The following is a 10257-nucleotide window of genomic DNA, read 5'->3' as shown; positions in this document are numbered from 1 at the left end:
GTTGGCTGGCACCCCAATGTGAGACTGGCCTGCATCATCATCCCACCCTTTTCCTGTTCTCAAGGCAAGATTATGTACCCAAGCTCAGCATCTCACTGCCAATTTTGTTTGCCCATGAAATCTAAGTCCTTGCCAGTCATTGATTTGCTATTGCTGTTTGTTCAATGTTACAGTCAGAAAGTAGAAATAAAAAATCATATAACACATATAGACCTCTGGTAGGCAAGAATCTGAGTCCTCAGGGAGCAATATCAAAATTAAGTCCTGAACACAGATACAAAGTAATCACCTTTTCCTTTGATTCCTAAGGGGCACTGTAAGTATTACTAAATTTCACTATAAAGAGCCAAAACCATTTGCTTAACATATCTTTACAAGCTAATGCATGTATTTCCTATAATCATAAATAAAACGCCAAAAGGAGATGGCCTGCAACAATGTGAAATTATTATAAAATATATTTGGACATATACATGTCAAATAATGGTTTAAAGAATTAGGAGCTGTTAGCTCTTTCGGATGTAAAGATGTATTATACAGTAGCAAAAATTAACACAGCGTGGTGCTTGTACAAAATCATACAAATGCATCAATGAGACAGAAGGGAAAACGTGTATGAGAACTTACCCATATGACTTCAGCTTATCATTGTGTAATTGGAGGGAAGGGACCATTTTATAAATGATGTTTGTAAAACTAGCAAATCTTTGAGCAGGTATAAATTTCAATAAATCCTTTGCATTGACATGTGATTATAAATTCCTGATGGATAAAAGGATTCTATATAAAATAATCTAAGCATAGAAAAGTAAAGTAAAATAAACACTTTATGAGGTCTTTCTAGGAGAAAATACTTGTAAATTTTGAAGTGACAAGTCTTAAAGGAAAAATCCAACAGCTTATCTCCCATAAAATGAAAATTTTCTCTTCAGTAATATAAAACAAAAAACTGAAAAGTCAGATTCAGAAAACTGCTTAAAATCATTGGTGAAAGTGATGATATCTAAAATACTTGTAAAATTTATATATATATAGATATATATAGATATAGATATATATATAGATATCTACATATCTATCTATCTATATCTATCTATATCTATCTATAGATATATCTAGATGTCTACATATATCTAGATATATATCTATATAAATATGCGTATCTATATCTATATATGTATATCTATAGATATCTATAGATAGATATAGATGTCTAGATATATCTAGATATATATCTATATAGATATGTAGATATCTATAGATATAGATATAGATATAGATATAGATATAGATAGATAGATATTAATAAAATGATCCTGGTTATAATAGATAGGTTAGTAAAGAAAAACTCTCAAGAGAGGAAGAACAAATTATAAGAAGATGGAATTATAAACAAAGATGGAATGTTTTCATCTGCTGTGCAACCAAAAACTCCCAGAAAAATAGAGTAATTTGGTTTGTTGAATTTATGGTCAACTGGTGAATTGTTATACACAAAACATCAAGAGTTGTAAAAATATTCGAGCATTTTGAAGGACTTAACTAAAGAATTAATATTAAGATAGTTTTGTGATGGCAAACCATATATCTGTTAAGGAGTTAATATCCAAAATATATAAAGAACTCCTACAACTCAATAATAAAAAATGAAGCAATCCAATTTAAAATATATCATCAAGACTATTCCAGACAGAGAGGGTAAGACATCATCCTCACAGAAGGAAGGCTGGGCTACCAGTTATGAAACTTCTATTCTTAGCACTATGTGATGGTGGGCTTAATATATGTCATCGTTTCACCTTGGCACCTGGTGGCAAGAGGTGTGTATCACGGTCACCATTTACAGATCATGAAACTGACTGGGGTTACAGTCGTCTCTTCTTACCTTGAATCTGATTTCCTCTGGCTTTTGACTGTTCTGTGTCTCTAAACTTTAGCAGATTAGGGGCCCCATCAGGAGTTCATTAGTGGCTTCCTCTTCTTCCTTTATTCAAAAGTAAGATCAAGAGACACTTAGTTGTTTGGTGTAAACTATCTGCTGCTGTTGCAATTTATTTTTTTTAAGTGCCTATTTTCTTTGAGCAAAACCACTTCTAAAATCACTCTCTGCTTTCCAACATCCCATTTGGCATATACAAGAGAATATGTTTTGTTTTGTTTTGTTTTTTGGTGGGTAAATATCTTGCATACCTCTCTGCTATAAAAATTACCCCATTGTATTGAAATCTGTCCATCCACTTGCCTGTCTCTTCTAGTAAACTTCAAGTCTTTCGGACAGACACTAAATTGTGTCAATAATTATAATTCGACCATTTTACACAGTACCTAATCTGTAAATAAATAATTATTAAATGATGAATGAATGGATGAATAAATGAAGAGATATTGCTTATAGTTCCAGTCCTCTGACAATAAAAGTACAGGTGAACATTTTCTCCCTCTAATATGGAATCTCAAACAGACAAAAGGTCTGAGATGTAGTTAGAAAGGACTTTTAAGAAATCCTATGATATGGACCTTTCTTTTTATAGATGTCTAATGACAATGGTAAGAAGCATCCTAAGTCACATGGTGCACTAGAGAGACAGAATACTAGGATGGGTGTCATGGAGACCACCCAGAGGCCCACTAAGGTCCTCAAGGCTGCATGTGACAAAGCCCTTGGCTAAAGCAGCATGGCCAGAAGGGTTCTGATGTGGGGTGGGGAGGCAGGGCATTCCAGAGGTGAAATCAAGGGGACAACATTCTTGTGCTCCCACTTCGGGGAGTTGATTTTGCCTCAGGTTTGTCAGCACTGCCCCCAGCTTGAAGTGTACTCTTTAGTGAGAGACCAGAAGGGCCTTCATTGGCGAGGACACATTCCATGGAGGATATTGTTTCCAGCTCTTGAAAACTTGAAGCTGCAATTTATCAAAAAGTTCTGTAATTTGAAGTCCTTCTGCATTGAGCCGATTACCCTTCTCCGAAGTAAGCAGATCCAAAGTTGGGTGACACAAAACAGGCCTTCCTCTGATAAATGAAATCATGCATTCCAGAACAAATCCCCAGGCACCTTCTGCCTCAATTATCTGTAGATTCTTCCTCCTGTCTCTGGTCTCCCCTTTAACACCATCTATCTTGTCTCTTGTTTGTCTTTGAGTAGACAGAATGATCTTCTGCTCTCTTCCTGACCTTATCAGGCCAACACGCTGCCCCAGAGGAAACTCTGAACCTTGTGTTTCACACAGGACTTCCCCGATGTTTTTGACCTTGGCCCCACTCCTCTAAAGCAGGGCTTTCTGACAGCCTTGGCCAGGCTTTTATCTCTCCCGTCCATGTGAGGGTGTCAGAATGTCCCAGGGAATCATTAATCAAGGGCCCCATCCTGACATCAGCTCGTTAGAAGCTCTCCGGGTGCCTTGAGTGCATGTGGAGGTCTAGGCAGACCGCACTGTGCTGCTTTTATCCACAGACCCGTCCCAGAGCAGCGAGCTGATTGATGGCAAAATGGAGAATTAAACATTTATGTGTGGAAGACCAGGAAGGCACAGGAAGAAAGAGATTTAAGTGCATGCCCCTGCTGGAAGAACATCATCCATATCAACTCTTGGTTTGCCTGAACAACGTCCTTTCCTCTCATTACTATATGCCTGTAAGGAAAATCACCTCCATGTAACATCCCTCTGGGGTTGACAAATCCTATTAGGTATTTGAGTTATTTCTACATCCAAACAATTGAAAAAACCCCGTAATCTTTTTCTCTTCCTTTAAGATTTGTTCTAGGACAATCTTCTCCAGTGTGGTTCCTGACCCCTTCTCTTGCCTAGACTCCTCCAGGAATCTCTTCTCCCAGAAACAGTTGAGAATCAGCCACCTCGCTTCATATAATAGTCTGGGGTGCCTACTTTGAATTTGTGTCATAATCAAGAGGGGTCACACTCATTCTAGGTGAGGGAGAGGCAAAAATTCATCTCAACAGAAGCAAGAACTTTCTAATAATGTTGTTAAACAGATCAAGTGTACATGATATTTTTCCAACTAAAGGATATGTCGATTTTACAAATTTGATAGAGAGGTGAGCTATTTTGTAGGAACTGACCTTATGAAGCTGATGTATAAAGAAGAAGTTGAAAGGGATCACATTTTTAGGAAGAGTAGTTTTTGGAGGTTGGTAATTCTCCGCAGTGGATATGGTCAGCTGGTGATGTAGTTCGGCTTAGGCTACAAAGGTTGAAAGGGATTTATTGTTGATATAATTTAATTCTTATGTATTTAAAATGACAGAAGGGTTAGAAGACACTACAGAGCTTAGCTCTCTTTGCATAAAGCCCCACTGCATAGGCTTAGTTTCACTGTGTGTCAAATACTGGGATACAGTGAGGGATTCTGGGTGAAAAAGAGAAGTAAGCATACTGCTTGTGTGCTATCCATTAGACTTGGGTCTTACATATGATTCCTTCTATCTTCACACCAAATCAAGAAGTAGGTGCAATTCTTATGAATCTTTTTCTATTTTCAGGAAGCATCACATTTTAGAGCAAAGAATCTTTTTTTTTCAAAGGTTTATTTTTTTTTTTTTCGAGAGAGAGAACCAGAGGGGAAGGGGTAGAGGGAGAGGGGGACAGAAGATCCAAAGCAGGCTGTGCACTGACAGCAGTGAGCTCAATGTGGGGTTCAAACTCATGAGCCATAAGATCATGACCTGAGCTGAAGTCAGATGCTCATCTGACTCAGCCACCCAGGTGCCCTGAGCAAAGGAACTTCTTAAACATTGCTAGCTAGGAAGAAAACATATGCCTTCCTTTTACCTGTTCTAAAAATATTTACATTGGGCATCCTTGTCTTGATGTACTGAAGTTTGGTTCATTCTAGCCAAAACCTCAGTGATTCCATCAGTCTGTGATCTTATCTCATTTTATCCTTTGCCTTTTAAGATCAACTTTGCCATTCTTATCAGATGTGTGCATATGCACGTGTACACACACACACACACACACACACACACACACACTATAGAACTAATCACATTGCATCATGACTGTTGATTTACAGGTCTTTTCACTTATTGAGAGCACAAGCAAAGTCTTAAGCATCCTTGGACTCCTTGATCTTAGCACAGTTCTTGCAAAAGGGTATCTTCAAATTGCTGAATGAATGGATTTATAAATGAATTTTAACTTTTCTATTCAGATCTTCTCGGCAACAATTAGCTTCAGTGTCAGGCATAGACCATACTGGGTGAAGAATGACAGGATTGCAAAGTTCATCATTCCATACCAGGGTAAGGTGATCCTTTTGATTTTTGGTTTTAGGATCTTCTTTCAAGGAAGAAATTTCAGATTAATGGAATGCTCTTCTGCCAACTGGTGTACATCGTAAAAAAATCAGAATAATTTATAAAAGTTTTACCTCAGCTCTAACTGGTCATTTTAAACACAATCAAATGTGAAGGCATTTCTTGACGATAATTAGTGTGGATGACGTGGAGAAACTGGATTTCTGTAACTCAGGCTCTCTCTAGGATAATGTAGTATCACCCTTCTCGGAAACTACATCAAGAGAGTTATCATGGGGGTCCCCTTGAGACACACCTACTCACGCACATGCATTATGGAGGATCTACTCTATCCTGTTCTCTGATGGGCTGCTGGTTGGTCATTTCAGTCTTAGTGAAAACAACTCTTTGGTGTATGATCTCATTTACAAATGGCTATTATTCTGGGCTTTCCTCTACCCTAACCCATCAAACCGCATTCCGTAGAGATTTCTCATTGGGTTTTAATGTATTATCAAAGCAGAAGTTATCATGTGGCAAAGGAATTTTCCTCCGCACGTTGCTATCTGTCATAGCATATAGTCCTTCCCTTACTATACGTCAAGCTGCTCAGCGTGACTGTGTTGTAGAAGTGTTCGCCTCCCTTACAGAGTTCTAAAACAAATGATACATTTGAAGATATTTTTCCTGTTTATTGAACAACTCTATGAAGTTAGAGGTGGCTAACAGGAGTGACCAGGAGTTTGGTTTCTCTTCTCTTGTTGGAATTTCTAATCAAAGAGACCACACTGGACATTTCTGTTTCAGAATCACAAATGTGGTCCCATTCGTGTAGGGATAATTCAGAAAGATAGTGAGCTTTGCAATCCTGATCAATCCTGGTGTTTGATCTTGACTCTAATTTCAAATCTAACAGTGACAGTATATAATATGTTCAGTAAATAATAAGAGATATTATCACTGTGGTCAGGTCAGTTTGAGGCTTGGGGGTATGGCCATGAGTCTCAGCCATTTCATGCTCCACCTGACTTACATACTAGCCCCTCTTAGATTACCTCTACTTGGATCCCATTGTCTGCTCTTATACCGGAACTGAACTCTTTAAACTCATACTGCAATGCAAAATGTGATACGGCTTTATGTTAAATGGCAATTGCCTACCTCTCTAGTCTCAACTATAACTTTCCCTTCTCCTAGTCTGTACACCACAGAAGACAGGCATCTATACACAGAATGATCTTAGACAATTTGCCTAACTTCTCTGAGCCTCCTTACCTGTAGGATGATCATGATACCTGCTTAAGGGCTGTTGGAAGACCATTTGAATGCATGCACACAAAGTGCTCATGAACATTTCAAGCCTATCTATGGTGAGGAGAGCCTGACTGGACAACAAGGAGAGTCCAGGTAGGAGTAAATTATAATAGAGATAATGAGATCCCAGACTGCATCAGAAGCAGCCAAGGAAATACCTTGTGCGTACTGGCAGTTTATTGTGTCAAGTACACGTCTAAGCATTTTACCTAAACTGACACCTATAGACCTTGGGAGAACCCTGAGCTTCAGGTATCCCTATTCTGAAAGTGAGGAGATAATGTATCAGAGAAGTAAGAACAAACACAAAAATCTTTTTTAGAAGAGCCAGGATTTGATCCTGGTTTATGGAAAGCAAAAGTGCCAGTCTATTTTTGAAATAGGAAAGAAAGAAAAATAGTACTTTTTGTATTGAGTTTGCACATGTTCATAGCTTACAAACTGCTCTCAAGCATTTTGTTTAATGTGCTTCCAAATCATAGAGTAAAATCATAAAGCACTGTATTTAAAAACAGGGATATTATGATTGAAAGAGATAAAGAGCTGAAAACCAGGGGACATGGTTCATTCATGCAGTGAATTACCATGTAACCACTGAAAAAAGAATGACAAAGCCTATTTTGACACTGGAAACTGTGCTCTGCCTGTTGATGAATTATGTGAGCAGTTTAGAGAGCATCATGTGTGGTGTGATGCCATGTTTTGAAGGACCACATATTGTCTCCATAATCAGAAAACATAACTACACTACTTAAATTTGAAAATCAAAATAAACTCCTTTCTCCACACTGGCCCAAACCAAAGAAAACCCCTCATATATTAGTTTCTAATGACTGTCTCTGCTAGTAACCTACAAAGTCATGAGGGTGAGGGGCCATGTCTCTCTCACTTTACCCAGCACCCAGCACAGGTCTGGTGTAGACTGTATCCTCAAAAGAGAGAGAGAGAAAAAGAGCTCATGTTTGTGTTAATAATGGATGTGGGCATATATAATGCAATGTGTAAGAGAAGCCTTGTCATTTACACTCATCTGTCCTCAGTTTTTTTAGTTGTAAAGTGCCAGGTAAAGAGTTTTTCATTCACTAGTCTGCAGTCTGTGGGAAACTTCTGCTCACTTCATAATCTTTTCCTTTTGAAGTTCCTTTTTAAAAAGAATAAACTACAAGGGCATCTGGGTGGCTCAGTCAGTTAAGCCTCTGACTCTTGGTTTCAGTTCAGGTCATGATCTTACGGTTTTGTGGGTTCAAGCCCTGTAGTGGGCTCTGTGCTGGCAGTGCAGAGCCTGCTTGGGATTCTCTGTCTCCCTCGATCTCTGCACCTCCCCCACTCACAATGTCTGTCTCTCTCAAAAATAAAAGAAACAAACTTAAAAAAAAAAAAGAATAAACTACAGAAATTACCACAGTATTGAGATCCCATCTACCCCCTAAGGCAGAGAATAAGCCTTATGGTTACTACTGCAACACACAGGCCAGCTTTGGCTGTCCCAGCCCTCTGGAGCAAGGAGTGCTGCATTCTCCCTTTGCTTCCCATGGTGATGAGAGGGTTCCTGTGGCCCCTCCCCATGCCCTGCCCACCCAGTCATCAGCTCTCAGTGCTCACTGCTGTCCTGCACAACTCCATCTTTTCCGAGCTGTCTGCTAAGCCCGTCCTCCCTACCCACTCATTGTGACCCATCTCCCTTTCACTTCCAAAGAGGATTTGACGGGACTTTATTTTCACTAGTCCTTGTGTGCAGTTTTGTTCTCTGATTCACAAAGCAAAAAAGTGCCTTCAAATAGATGAGCAAAAACAGGGGCACTAAAGGCAGAGGGACTGAGTGGAATTTGAATCTTAGTGCAGAAGTGTAGCAAGAGATCACAACAGAAAATAGCAAAATGAAGAAAATTGTTAGTCAGATCACACACACACACACCATCAAATGATGGGAAGAATGAGAAAGGTTTGGAAATACTGTGTGGGTTAAGCCAAGAGAAATTATTTAATAAAAAAATGTGCAGCTTGCATCACAGGGGGTCTTTTATCAGATGCTGACAGGAACAGACTTGATAACTTAAGGGATTCAGAATAAACAAAAAGAGTTCAAAGCAGGCAAAGTCCTTTTTTTGCAAATGCTTTGTGACAGACACACCCTTGTCCCCAAATCTACTTTGGATAGGTCAAGCTTCCTAATGCAGAGACTTCCTTATTGGTGTATTGGTGTTCAGCTTTCATATTCTACTTCATCCTTCTCCAGAATTCAAAGGGGGGAAAAAGACAGTGTGGGGCAGGTAAATTCTGGACTAGAATTCTAGGATAGTTTTTACTTTCTTTTATCCTTTCAATTCACTGTCTTTAAGACCCACATCAATTCTGTTCTTAAGTTCCCAGTTCCACAGGAACAGTGCTCATACAGGCATTCTGGGTTCGCCTCGACTTCCTTTGTGCTTGACTTTGCTAAGTTTGCAGATGCCAGTTTGGGGACATTCAGAGGGAATGCAAACGGCCACCAGAATTTTTATTGATCAAAAGGAACATGTTTAAACAATCCTCAATAGATTTACAAATTAGCCAACTCCCCACACTAGAATTTCATTCCGTGAGCATTTCCTTCCCTTTAATTGCCGGCTTGCTCCTTCATTACACTGACATTCTCCATCGATGTTTAAATGCTGCAGCTGTTTTACCCCGGTGTTTGTCTCTTTTAGAGTAAACCATTAACTCGCCATTTCAGTCTTCTATAAAAATGCTTATGATTGACAAAACTTTATGAAATAGTGGTAAATTGGAAGAAAATTAGTACCACGAACAAGGAAGAGCTTAGCTGTATTCGGAGAGAATTTGTCATTGTGGGCTAACAGTGTAATTGGCTGGTTAAATACATTATAAACAGGTTCAGCTTTAAGTCCTCCCACCCTTCTCTTTTTTTTTTCCTTCCTTCCTTCTCCCTCCCTCTGTCCTTTCTCTCTTCCTTCCTCCCTCCTTTGCTTCCTTCCTCTCTCTCTCCATCTCTCTCCTTCCTTCCTTTCTCTTTCTTTCTCTTCTTTCTCTCTTCCTTTCCTTCCTCCCTCCCTCCCTCCCTCCCTCCCTTCCCTTCCTCCCTCCCTCCCTCCCTCCCTTCCTTCCTTCCTTCCTTCCTTCCTTCCTTCCTTCCTTCCTTCCTTCCTTCCTTCCTTCCTCCTTACTTCTTTCTTGTTCCCCTATCTTAAAATTGTACAATTCATGTCCTTTGTCATTGCAAGGGTTTCCTTTGGGAAACCCTTTTGGAAGCGTTTTTCAATTTTTTTCCCCAAATTTGGGACATTTTTGTATGGTTCTTTTTAAAATGCATGTTGTGATTGTAGAACTACTATATGATAATGAGCTTTTTAAAAAACGAAAGGGCAATAAATAAACAAACTCTTTGGTTTTTGGTTTCCTCACCAGCAATCAGTGGCTCTCCTTAGTAGACACCACATTAAAATAGCCCAGCAGATCAGGAATGTAGGTAAACTGGATTTCTGGAGTTTCCCCCCCCCCCCAATACTTGTGTATTCTTAGTTGAGATATAAATTACACAGAGAAAATACATTTTATGTCGAATGTAGTGACTTCTGGTGCATGTATATACCACTGTAATTGCTATCCAGATTAAGAGAAATCCGATTTTTAAAAAGTAGACTTTGAAGCATTATTTATTTAGGTTTTCAGACTTCCTCACCACAAATGCT

General features: G+C 39.0%; 1 long non-coding RNA gene across 1 annotated transcript in view; it reads right to left on the bottom strand.

The window, feature by feature from the left end:
* Positions 1-1611: 1611 nt before the first annotated feature.
* The window catches only part of LOC123382277, a 514364-nt gene continuing 505718 nt past the window's right edge, over positions 1612-10257 (bottom strand). The window contains exon 7 of the long non-coding RNA XR_006590403.1: positions 1612-1984. This is a non-coding gene — a long non-coding RNA (uncharacterized LOC123382277). The remainder of the gene's footprint in view (positions 1985-10257) is intronic.

The sequence above is a fragment of the Felis catus genome, chromosome E2, assembly GCF_018350175.1.
Source record: "Felis catus isolate Fca126 chromosome E2, F.catus_Fca126_mat1.0, whole genome shotgun sequence".
Classification (NCBI taxonomy): domain Eukaryota; kingdom Metazoa; phylum Chordata; class Mammalia; order Carnivora; family Felidae; genus Felis; species Felis catus.
Note: the sequence above shows the minus strand (reverse complement) of the source record. Positions and strands in the feature narration are given on the sequence as shown.